Source organism: Cupressus sempervirens, chromosome 10, assembly GCF_028749045.1.
Source record: "Cupressus sempervirens isolate cs-2001-9-10 chromosome 10, ASM2874904v1, whole genome shotgun sequence".
In the NCBI taxonomy this organism is placed as follows: Eukaryota; Viridiplantae; Streptophyta; class Pinopsida; order Cupressales; family Cupressaceae; genus Cupressus; species Cupressus sempervirens.
The window spans coordinates 983,733,914-983,747,414 of record NC_143127.1 but is presented as its reverse complement, the minus strand read 5'-3'; the positions used below and the strand labels follow the sequence as shown (position 1 = coordinate 983,747,414).

Below are 13,501 nucleotides of genomic sequence, written 5' to 3'. Positions count from 1 at the left end.
TTCAAGAAATTAGGAGATGTAGATATTCGCAGGCAATATGAGTCATCATGTGTGAAAGGAACTTTGAAAGATGAGTATAGGAAAGTAGGAGAGATAAAATTAGCATAGTATGTTAACATTTTCAATTTTTCATTGAACCTGAATGGATATGAACCGTATTGAGCAGAATTCATGATCAGTTTTCCTAGCTTAAAGACAAACCAAGCAAGATTACTAAGAAGGTTTTAGAAGTAGTCACAAGATTTAATGCATGAGGTGATGTATCTACTCTAAGGATTACTAAGAAAGATCTAGTTACACAGTTGACAAAATTGAAATGGGATTGAAGAGCTATGACAGTAGAAGATCTTAAGCAGGAAGATGTTATTGTAGAAGTTCATTTGCTAAATCGAAAGATATGAGAGGTTCAGATCTAGATCATGGATAAAGATACAAAGATGTAGAGATAGTGGAAAAATCGAAAGCCCCCAAATGCTCAAATTGTGACACCAAATGTGTTGTGATTGACCAACATTTAGTTTTGAAACCCATTGTTGAGACTATTCCTAATGAGAAGCAGAACACAAGTGATGTATGCGGAAATGGTTTTAAGATCCAATGTAATGGTTGTGATTCAAATGAATTGGCTATGATTAGGGAATAGCTTGTTCAAATTGAAAATCAGCAATCCAACTTGTTAGAACTTATGAAGGTAACTTGCCGAAATCTTGATCTTTTTAGGTCTACAAAATATCTCATTATTTTGAATTGGAAGAGACGAAGACATATGAGTTTATATTCAATATCATAAAAAACTTGTTAGTTAGAGCTCTTTCAAGAATAGCTATTAGGTATTGCTCCTGAGATGCCCTTCAACTAACATGTATGATAAATAAATACCATGCAGTCTAATTGTGTGTAATCTATTTCTTTTTATGTTTTTTAATAATGATCCATTTATCTCCATTATGAATCATATATTTAGCAAAAAGAAAAGTGCAAGGTTCTGTTATTTATATTCAAGTTTCTCATTTTAAATTCTAGCCATTTTTTATTGAGTCCAACCTCAGAGCTTCTAATTTGTCATAAGTGTTTATGGTCACTATTTCTAGTTTAACTACTTGTTCAGTTGTTTGTTAATGAAAACAATCCTATTATCTTCTCACCCATCTTAGTAAAAGGCTAAAAGCTCTTATGATAAATTTCAAAGTTAGTTAGGTGTTTGTAATTTCTATTGCCATACAATCACTCCCAAGTCCAAAATAGTAAAAATGTTCCTTTTGTTTCTTGAGGATTTGGAAAGCTTATAGCACAATTCCATGGGTAAGGCTCAAAATTCTTTGACAAATGTTGCAAAATTCAAAGGATCGCTAAGATATTAGTGTAGCTGCATGGAAAGTCAAAGTGAATTAAGAATATTTGTAACATATAGGGAATAAGAGAAATTTCATGTTAACTCTTGAAGAGACAAAGATGATTTGTAGAAGAAGGCTACCCTAGTTTCTCCTTAAGTTATTATTGACTTTAAAACTAGTTGGTACTCCTTGAAAAAAAATGTATCTAGAAACTGTTTAAATTTTAAAGTGCCAAAAAATCTTTCAATTATGTCAGTTCTTTAGACTTCTTGATAACTCTGGTTGGTAAACTTAATTTTCGCTCCCAAGATTGAACCATGTAGGTTTTGAGTCAAATTCATTGACCCATGTTTCATGAGTCCTAGTTCACAAGAACCCATCTCTCATGAAAATGAAATGAACATTGCACTCACTGTATCTAGGTGAGAAATCATGATGAAGAGGCCATTGTTTAATCTTAGCACCCATGTTTTTTCAAGCTTAATTTTTTTTGGTTTTGTGTTGAGAAATCATGATGAAAAGATATATTAAGAAAGAACTTCTACATATGTTCCCATGAGAGTACTTTTCCTATGCATGTAAATGGTAATCATGATGCTTGCAAGTTATAGTTGCCCCAGAATGTTTTTGTCAGCAAGCTTTGATATGTTCCTTAGTAATGTGCTAAAGCCCAAATCTAAAGATATTATATTTATATGGACTCTTGTGCTCTAAGCAAAAGTTGGCCCAATAGATGATGTTCATTTAATAGAGGCTACGTGATGAGTGTTCAAGTGTTGGACTGATTATTTTCACTCTCTACTTTTCTCTGGGCATTTTTTAAGTAGTATGTTTATCCTTCTATCAAATAACTCTATACAGACTATAATGGATGGTAGGACCAAGCATAAGTTGTATTCATTGTTGATCTAGCCTATTCGTTGATTTTATGCATGCCTAGATGGAATTTAAAAATTTTTGGAGGCACTATGAAGTATGAACACAGATGATAGATCAAAAATTAACCGACCATAAAGTTTGAAATGTGCTTAGTAATTTCATTATTTGCAATTGCTTGCATTTTTTTTCTAGATAGTTTAAAACTTAAATTTTATTTTCAATTGTTGTGCTTTTAGATGTTATGGGAAGCTCACAAGATGGGTTGCATTCTCTAGAAAAAAGGATACATGGTTTACAAATAACTATAGATGAAATGGTTGAAGATGTTTCTTTATCAACTGGTGGGATTTTTGTTGTTGAATATGGAAGGGCTACTTGTTGTAAATTCCTTGGTTCTATACGTTTAAGCTCCAAATTTTGGAAGAAAAATGAAGGCAGATACCCACCTGCACAACTTGCCACATCTGAGCGGTCATGAATGAGTAGATCTGGTAGTGGTGCATCATACGGAGCTGAAATGGGGACCAATATATGGGATAGGAAGTTCAAAGGCTTGCGAGGTGGTTTTATGGTGAATCCCTTGGAAGGTTCCTGGGGGAAATCAAAGAGGGTGACCATTGAATTTATTTCAAGTGACACTCAAAAGTCTATATTGGAAAATTTGGAAGGAAATCAAATATTTACCGAAGCACTGAACAAAAATAGGTCTAATGAGGGTCCCTCAATAAGGAGCACATTGCAAGTATTAGAAAATGAAGCTATTGCTTTCTCTAGTATGTAGATTGCAAGCAAGGATGCAAAAACAAAGATGTGTGATTCTGTGAAAGAAAATTCATGGCCAATAGCCACTGAAAATTTATTGAATAGAAAGATAGGTCAGGGAAATGATAGTTTTTTGAGTGTTTGGACATGGTCGATAGAATTTATATGGAAATGGAATGTGCACTCGGCATTTAGCAAGGTCCTTTGCATTGGGGATGATCTCTTGTTGATTAGGCTTATGAATAGGACTGGTCCTATGCTAGAAAATTTATCTAGAGGAACCAGTTTGAAAATGATGCAAGCTCTTAAACATTTCATGTTGAAGCAGAAATTCTTGGTTTCAATAATCCCATAGATTCAATAGGTGATTTATCCAATGAAATTATACTAATAGAATGTGTATTTTATTTTTTGGTATAATGATAATTATAGTTTATTTCTTTAGCTAAAGGTTATGATTTTTTGTTTATTCTGAAGATCATATCAATGTAGTCCCTTAAAATAATTACTATGTCTGCATCATTTAAATGTCATCCCCTATCTCTCTTTAATCAAGAAATTGTAAGAGGTCTTTTTAATTATTATATCCCTCAATAGTTGCATGATTGTCATAGAGACTGGTCTAGATCAATGGTGGGGTTCATTAATTTTTGTTTTGAATCTAGGATATCTTTTGTGCCCAACATTTAATTTTCTTTTCTCCAAATTTATGCACAAGTATCCAAACCAAAGCACCATTTTGAGAGAAATAACCAATATAAGTTTCTTATATTATTTCATTTATATTACATTTTTTCTTGATGCTTAGGTTGTTTACTTGACTGTAAGAAATGGCTTAGATGATCTGGGCCTCTCTCTTAATGTAAAGAAAGACATGTTATCATCCTTACAACAAGCTTAATAAAAGCATTTTTCTAATTCTTCAATTAGAAACTTCATTTCTCAGAGTGCATCCAAGTTGTCTGTTCTTTGGATGGTGGACTTATTTAAAGGCAAGTAATCAGAGGAGTGGAAAATATTTTTTGTGTCAGCATTGCTCTTTCTTTTGATGGAGATTGACAAAAAATGAGTCAAGAGCTTCTCTATGTTATCTTTTTTAGACATGCAGATGTCCCAATTGAAGACTCACTTCCACCAAAGAGTATGTTTTTCCTTTTTATAGACACTAATCTGCGATTTGATGATGATTTTGAGATTTTGTAAGCATTTTAGTAGCCTAGTAAAATTTTCTATCAGATTATAAGAGATGGAGAACTACTTGCTAGATCAAATCTGTCAACGTGTTCCACTATTGAGTTGTAGATAATTCTTAATTAGTAAGCATGTAGTTGAGAATGGGGTTGAAGAGCTATGGTAGTAGAAGATATTAAGTAGCAAGATGTTATGGTAAAAGTTCATTTGCTAAATCAAAAGATAGGAGAGGTTTAGATCTAGATCATGGATCAAGATAAAAAGATGCAGAGATTTGGTTACACAGTTGACAAAATAGAAATGGGATTGAAGAGCTATGAAAGTAGAAGATATTAAGCAAGAAGATGTAAAATTTGCATCTATGGTACTTGGATACAAAGTTTACAAGAGTAGCAGGATAAATTCTATTTCTACTAACACTATATAGTGCCTTAGGATGTTGAAGGAGAATGCACAAATAGATGTTTGTGAAATCTTGAGAGAGAATTTGAGGGAGAATTTGAAGATTAAGAAGGATATTTGTCAAAAAACACTACTCATGAAATATGGGTCAATGAAATTGACTCAGAAAACTACATTATCACAATAATTGTTGTACCTAAATCTTTGTAGAAATTGGTGTTACTCCTCTATCATAGCATCCTTTTTGTAGAAATTTTGTCATCTCCAAGACTATTATAGAAGTTCACCTTTTGACTGCATTATAAAAATTGTATTGGTTACACAAACACTAATCTAGCTAATGTTTATCTCAATGTTCCAACTCATGTTTATTTAACTCTATAAATGACATCTAATTTTGTCAAGTGGTTCATTTTAACTCAAATAGGAGTTGTGCCCTATATAATCTCAATAGCTTGTCTCTAAGATAGTGTTCAAGCATTACTCTTACCAAACATTTTATAATAGCACTAGTCCACCCATATTTGGGGATATTGTATGCAAGGCTTCTCGATAATATAGCATCATGTCCTTTCTCACTATGATTCTCCTTGTGATGTTACAGAGTCTACAGATTTTGTTCACCCTCTATGTCATGCTACAATGGCACATAAGGTAATGCTTTATATAATAACAACATACAAATAATAACATTTAATACTTTCTACAATATTATGCCTGAACCCTGTTAAAACATTGAGCTCAACAATTGTCATTTCCTTGCCAAAATAGCTTGGGTTTCATGCAAGAGGAAGCAATAAGCATCCATCCATAAACAAAGCAACCCCATCACTTTTTCCTGTGCTCCTTGATTCAAGGAAGGCATGCATATGTGTCCACTACTTGATAGGACTAAGTGACCAAAGGCAGATTGAAGGGAGCTATTTACTACCTTGAAAATAAAAATTGATTAGAGCCAAAGCCACAAATTTTATAAAAGAATCATTTATATCAATATAATTATTTTTAGTTGAAACAATAAATTTTAATTGTAAATATAATTTTTAATTAAGGTTACTAATTGGTATTATGAGAAATTATTGATATTACATATGTATACTTGTTTTATCAATTTCTTACATATGTAGACATTTGATAGAGATTTTTAAAAGATTTTTGAGCTAGTTTATATTGAATTTGTCCCAAATTTGAAAAGGGTGATTCCAACATTAATGTGTTATGTAATTGGCACGTACATATTTAAACTAAAAAATAATTAAATATTATCAAATAGGTGAAACTTGGAAAGTAACCCATGCATTGATGAACTTATAATCCAAATGCCTATAAATTTCAATAAGTTAACCTTAAAATTGGAAGCAAGTAACAATCACACATATTTTTTCCTAGTGCAAAGTATACATAAATTCAAAATACTCAAAGGTTACTTACCATTACAAATTCAAAAAATGCAATACAAGTTGAATGAACAAAATCCCCAAGCAGTCTTAAATGAGAAACCTGAATGCAGGCTTAAAAAAATCATCATCCAAGTTGAAAGTTTTCTCAAAAGTATCAAATAAACAAGAGAAGAATGTTGTCTTGGCACCCACCTCACCACAAAGTGATTCAAAAAAAATCCGTACATCTTCTTGAGAAACCTGCAAAGCAATTGAGAACCTACCATTAACTAGTAATCCGCACAACTATTATAATAGTACAAAAATTACACAATTCAATGCAACTTTGACTTAGATATCACACACTAAATAACTAAATCACTAAACAGGTCACCTTTTTATAAATGTTTGTACAGTATATTGTGCGAGCACACATCTCCTGCTCATCTTTAGCTTGCAGATAGAAATTTAAAAAAATGAAATCCACTAAACTATAGCTATAATGCATCCTCACAGTCATTTAGATTCATTTACATCACAAAAATATTATAGGTATATGTACCAACTAGAAAATTAAAATTAATTCCACCCTGACTCCTATCACATAATCTTATGCTTTCTATGAATAAAAACAAGAAGGATTGATCACATCGCTCACTTTTGGAAGGACTGCAATCTTTGAAGGAAGAATCTTAATAGGATAATATCCTGGCATGGTTCCTACAAGGCTCAAAGCTCTTCTTGTACCCTCTATAAACACAAACATGTAGAGCAATATTGCATTCAAATTACAATCCCAATGAATGTAAATTTTTCCATGCACACAACCAATTAAATTGAACTGCACTAAAAAACAAATGTGGGACTCACCTTCATTATGAAACTCTACAAAAGCAAAGCAAAGAACTGAATTGGGGTCACCGCATATGCGGCAATCAGTAACCTTTAAATTAAAAAGAAAGTACCCTATTTAGAAAAATATGTTTCATCCAAGATCTATGTTGCAAGATTACTAACTAGTAATTCAATATGTACCATAACACAAATCCTACATTTGATGACTTGACCCTAACCATGTAGTGTTTATCGTAATAGAAGATACCTACAAACCACTATAGGGTGTTAATCATATATAGCCATTACTAAGAATTCCCATTAACAAAAAACCTAGAACATGCAATGCATAATGAATTGATTAGTACTCTTATGGGTTGAAAAGTAATTCATGTTGAATTTGATTCGAAGATCAGGTGAGCCAAATATTGGAAGATATAGAAAAATTAGAGAATTAATTGGCTTATACAAGGCCCTCAACTGCAGATTATTGCCCCCAATTCAGTTGGGTAGCCAGGTGGCCAATTGGGTAGCCAAGTGGCCAATTGGGTGGCCAGTAAGAAAATAATGTTTGATAAAAAACATTAAAAAAATTAGATTCATACATCATATGTGAACAGATTCATATCTACCTATAGTTGTAAAGCTAGTTGTTCCTATACTCCTAACTGCCCCTTACTTTTCTTCTAATGAGAATCTTGTAAGGAAATGCATGTATTATCATCAATTACATGTTTGGGAAGATTGTTGTTATATGAGATCTCTCTACAAGAAGTGTGTTGCTTTGAATGTGAAACATCTTCATGGGTTTTACCTCTAATCTTTTCATTTGTTGAATCTCCCCTAAAAATTAATACTTGAAGGGGCATCAAATGTCTAGCCTTTGCCTCAACTTCTACTTTCCTTGATTCACCCCACTAATAAAACATATATGATTTAACAATTTCTCTCTAAGTATTTGTGATGAGGGGATTAAACCTAGTATTATTTAAGGATATAAATGCCCACGAACATTTCTTTCTAAATCATCAATAAAGGCCTTGAAATCTTAGAGATTGTAAATTATAGGAAAAAATTACTCATTGCCCTTAGAATAGTAGGGCCCATGACCGTTGCTTTACCATATTTTAGCCAAGCCATCAATCTCCCATAAAATTCTAGGCCATTTGTTCCCATAAGTGATGTTTGCTGCATGTTTTGAAATCCATAACCTATAGAGGTAGAGCCACATTATCCAGATGGAAATCTAGATGCAGATTCTCTAGCAAAGTAATAAGTAGCAATTCCACCCCCACTGAGATAGATAGGGCCATATACTGATAGGGGGTGGCATGGGCAGATCCATACACAGATCCTCTACTACCAAGACAGATCAAAAACATGTTATGTATCACACACAATGAACTCTCAGAGAGAAAAAACAATACCCACCTCATTTTAGACCGATAACCCAAGAAGTTCAAATTTGTGAGGCACTGAAACATATACCCAGTTTGGTAATCAAGGGTGTCCAAATGGAGATTTTTATTTCTATTCTTTAGTAATGATGATCTTTGATTGAAATTGGCCTGCAAACAAGTCAATCTAGATCCTATAAACCAATCTGAAATGGTATCCTCTATGAATCTTTCTGATGGAGCATTGGTTGCACAAGTCAAAATTTAAAAATTGAAGAAGATACATAGGTAAGACTTTAGTAACCTATTATACTAATAAAATCAATGCAGGATACTGGTAAGTATGTTGAGGATTGAAGTGTAGAGATTCTAAATATCTTAGGAGAATTCACACAGAAGAAAATAATGCAGACGTAAACCCTTACACCATGCTCCAGCTCTTTGCGTGCTCCATCTTAATGAAATTGAAAATGATTTTACATTTTAAAGTTAAGCCCATGTTGGTCAAAATTTTGACCAATAATGGCTTATATTTTTTTTTTAAAAAGAGTTCCTTCTACAATCCGACAAACCTAAACCTTTTTAATTGATGGTCAAAAATTTTGGTAGAAAAATAAGGTCAAATGTAGTGGTGATTCTCTCAAATCTCTCTCTTGAAAATTTTTTTAATGACCAACTCTAAGGTTTTAGATGGTTATTTTCAACCTACTAGGTAACTCAATTTAAGATAAATGTGAATATTCACAAGGAGGCTTTTAATGGTAGCTACCAATTATGCATAGCTTTGCTGAAATATAACCTCAAAAATAATACATTTTTGTAGTTTTTGTTTTATGATAAATGAAATTTCTTATCAATGCAACTATATGAATTCATATTTTAACCAAGTGTTTGAAAAGAAAATGACTAAGACAGAGTATCAAGAACTTAAAGCAAACTAATGAAAAAGAAATTCCTAATGGACATAAGCCAAAGTAACAACACGTATGCAAATTAAATCATCAAAAGGATCTTGTAGGAAATCAATGAAATAAAGAGCAATGCTTCCTCAACTCCATTGATGCAATCGTTGATGGTAACTTTAATAAAAACTAAAAGATGTTTTATGATTTATCAAATTGTGAGGCCATAGAAAGTGTGCTCACATGAGACAAAAAGATATGTAAGAACAATAGTGATCCCTTCTCCAATTCATCACAATAATAGAATTTATTAACATAAGGAAAACACTAAAATTAAAATATCACACAATTATAATAACGCAATGAAACCATTATTTCCATTATCATTCATGAACATGAATTCACAAAAAATAACACACTTTAGTAAGATTTACTACACTTAGAATGAGAGAACCAATAACATTTATTATTACATCAAAATATTAGTCTAGATTACATTTTACATCCATTTATTTAAAGGAAATCCTCTCCTCCTTTTGTGTTAGGAGTGAGAGATCCTCTAATGCAAATTTTATCCTAAAACTAATAAAATAAAGCTAATTGCTTACAAACTAACTCTTTAAATGGTGCTAAGTAGGTCTCCACCCTTGTTTACATCAATTAATGGGTGCATGATCATTTACATGATTTAAAATGATAAAAGAAGAAGAAGATAAGAAGAAAGAAATCCATGAGATGATTTGGGAGTCACTAGGACTTCTAGAAATGCAAGCGTGTCCTTCTCTAGGTGTTTCTAGAAGTTGAATTGTCGTTAAAATGCATTTTTATTGCATAGAATGCTCAAAAATAGAAACCAATAGTTAACTTTTGACGTACTACTTCATCTTCAAAAATTTTAGTGCACCTCTTGATTTGGTGTACCTTTGAAAAAGCACACCTTCTGAAAATCACACCTCCGGGTGATAGGACCAAGATTGACAGAATGTTTTGAACTCCATTATTTTCCAAAGTGAGAATTTCTTTTAACTCCACAATTTTCCAAAGTGAGAATTATTTCTAACTCCAAAATTTTTGAAGAGTGAGAATTTTCTAACTTTGAAATTTTCCAAGAGTGATCCTTTTTCTAACTCCACAATTTTCCAAGAGTGGGAATTTTTCTATCTCCATAATTTTCCAAGAGTGATGATTTTTCTTTTTAGTTTCCATCATCTAGGTCTTATTGACCTTCAACAAAAATGATGCGTGGAATCTCCCCTTTTAACTTTTGGATGGTGGAGGTGATTTATTGAAGTCATGAGAAGTCTAAAGCGTCATACTTTTCCCTCACTTCCCTGTATAAATCATGGAGTGTGACTTCTTGGGCATTCCTTAGAACTTAAAAGTCATGGACTTGAGTATAATCTTAGCTTCTCTAGAAGACGAGGAAGTCATGGTAATGTTGGGGACTTCAGGGTCCTCTAGATATTTTATATATGCACACTTGTGCACCTTTAGAGAGAATTCATTCAACAAATCATCAAATTGTGCACATGCACACTTGTGCATATGCGCACCTTCAAGGAAGTGCACAAGGTGCTCAATTCACTTAAAAATCAAAATTCTCAGTTGTGAAAATGATTTCTAGGTTTTGTTCAAATGAGGCCTAGGACTACTCTTGTGTACTAATTTTGATCTTTTTGATGATTTAGGACCATTTGTACACATTGTGCACCTATGCACTTTTCTCTTCAAATTTTGTAAAATTGCACACTTGTGCACCTTAGCATCTTTGGGACCTTGGACATCTCAAAGACTTTAGAATTGTGCACTTCTACACCTATGCACTTGTGCACCTTCACCCCTACACACCTTTCTGAGTCTTTTAACTTATGCATATTCAAAATTATAATGTGCTCCTTGTACACTTGCACACCATGTTAAAATTGCAACTTGTCAAAAGTGCACCTTCTAAAAAGAATCTTTTGAAAAGTGCAGCTTGTGAAAAGTGCACCTTTTGAAAAGTGCACCTTCAGCAAAGTGTGCAAGGTGCTCAATTGACCCAAAAATTAAATTTCTTAGTTTTGAAAATGTTTTCTTGGTTTTTGATGTAGGAGCATCCTAGGTTGATGTGTTATCCTGCTCATTTGTGTTCATTCTTCTAGTTGTTGTCGAGTTGTAATCATTGTCGAGTGCCAACAATTTTTCAGTATTAGTCAAGTTGTAGTTATTCCAAGTCATGTTAACCTTCAAGTTAGCATGTTATCCCATTTCACTCTGTAGTATTAACCAAGTTATCCAATGTGTTTTGAGTTGTACAATGTGTGTTGAGCTATCCAGTGTGTGTCAAGTTATGCAATATCAGTCTAGTGTTCCTTCATGTGCCGTGTGAGCCTGTAATTTGCTGATTCTCAGTTCCTTTTTTAGCAAAGTTTTCTGTATTTTGGTTATTAGTGGGAGCTGACTTGCATGTTTAATTCTGATCATGAATTTAATGATAGGATCTTGTCTTGGGATGTGTGTAGACTATTTAAGGTTATCCTTTCTATTATGTCATGTTCTAGAATCTTCTATAAGTAGTTTTGGAATGTATAAATAGGGTGTTTAGGCTTAGAGTTAGAGAAGAACTTAGAGGACTAAAAAATATTGATGCATATGTGTTTAGAAATGAGAATTTAAAGCTGGATCATGGATCTTGAATGTATTTTGTATCTAGCCATAACCTAGAAGGCCTTACAGCTATGCATGTATGTTGATTAGTTGAAAATTCAATAAAAATGTTTCATTCTCACTCTTTTTGGTGCTTCTCTCTTCGTGTTTTTTCTTTCATTGTGTTAACATTACAAGGTGTTTTGGATTGATGGGTGTTTGTTTGGCCCTAGGCCTCCTCCCCTCCTTGTGTCAAGTGGTATCAAATCTTGAGGTTTATCCTTTGTGAGATTAGATCATGTAGAACCCTGATTTGAATTTAGTTGTAGGGTTGCATATCTAAGGATTTGAACTATAACTTGTAGAGGGTTATGATCTTGCAGGAACTTGATTTGTAAAGATGATTCAAGGTAGAGGAAATATTGATAATACCATATTGGATACCTTAAGACAAATTGTAGCTAGATTAGATGTTGTGGAGATAGTGGACAAGAGAGGAGCACATCTTGATGATGTGAGGGATAATGAAGCAATAGTACCAAATCCTAATCTAGAACCTAAAGAAGATCAAGATGAGGAAAGATTGTTGAGAGTATTGTCTAGGGCACATTTGAAGCCTACTATAGAAGTTTTTCCCTATGAAGGAAAATTGGATACCAATGTTGTGTTAGATTGGATCTCTAATATGGAAAATTTCTTTGAGTATGAAAATACTCCTAATAATAGCAAAGTGAAACTTGCAATTACTAGGTTGAAAGGGCATGCTTGACTATGGTGGGAGCATTTGCAAACAAATAGACAAAGGAGATGAAAGGAGAAGATCAAGACTTTGTTGAAAGATGGTCAACAACGTAAAGAAAAAATTTCTTCTTGCTAATTACCAAGTTAGCTAATTTAGATAGATGTTAAATTTGAGACAAAGAGACAAGACTGTGAAGGAGTATACTAAGGAATTCTATAGATTAGACATCAGATTTGGATTTGTGGATGATGATGTTGAGAAAATTGCAAGATATTTAAATGGATAGAGATCTAGAATTCAAGATGAACTAAGTTTTTTCAAATTGGAAAGTATGGAAGGATCATATCAATATACCTTGAAAGCTAAGGAGATCTAGTAAGGAGTATAAGGTATTACATAGATCTAATTCTTGGAGCTAGTTTTCCAAATAAAGCACCATATAGATTTAAACCTATAGAGAATGAAGAACTTGACCGACAAGTGCATGAGTTCTTGTAGAAAGGTTTGATTAGAGAGAGCTTGAATCCAAGTGTTGTACCTATTGTATTGGCACGTAAAAAGAATGGAGAATGGAGAATCTGTATTGATTCTAGAGCTATTAACAAGATCACAGTGAAATATAGGTTTCCTATGCCGAGGATGGATGACATAATGGATTGTTTGAGCTAGAAAAGTATTTTACCAAGATTGATGTGAAGAGTGCTGATCATCAGATTAGAAATAGAGAAGGTGATGAATTTAAGATTTTTTTCAAGATAAAAGATGGTTTGTATGAATGGTTGGTTATGCCTTTTGTTTTGACTAATGCACCTGGTACTTTTATGAGGTTGATGAATGAAGTTCTAAAAATATTTTTGGGTAAGTTTGTGATTTTTTATCTAGATGACATTCTAATATTTAGTAAGACTAAGGAAGAACATCTTGAGCATGTCAAACAAGTATTGTAGAGATTGAAAGAGGAGCAGTTGGTGATTAATTGGAAAAAAGTGTTCTTTTAAGCAAGAGGAGATTGTGTATCTGGGATTTTTGGTTCCAACTAATGGTTTGAAGATGG

General features: G+C 32.9%; 1 pseudogene; it reads left to right on the top strand.

Moving 5' to 3' along the window:
- Nucleotides 1–250: 250 nt before the first annotated feature.
- LOC149537267 (TORTIFOLIA1-like protein 1) lies at nucleotides 251–3,975 on the top strand (annotated as a pseudogene).
- The last annotated feature ends 9,526 nt before the right edge of the window (nucleotides 3,976–13,501 follow it).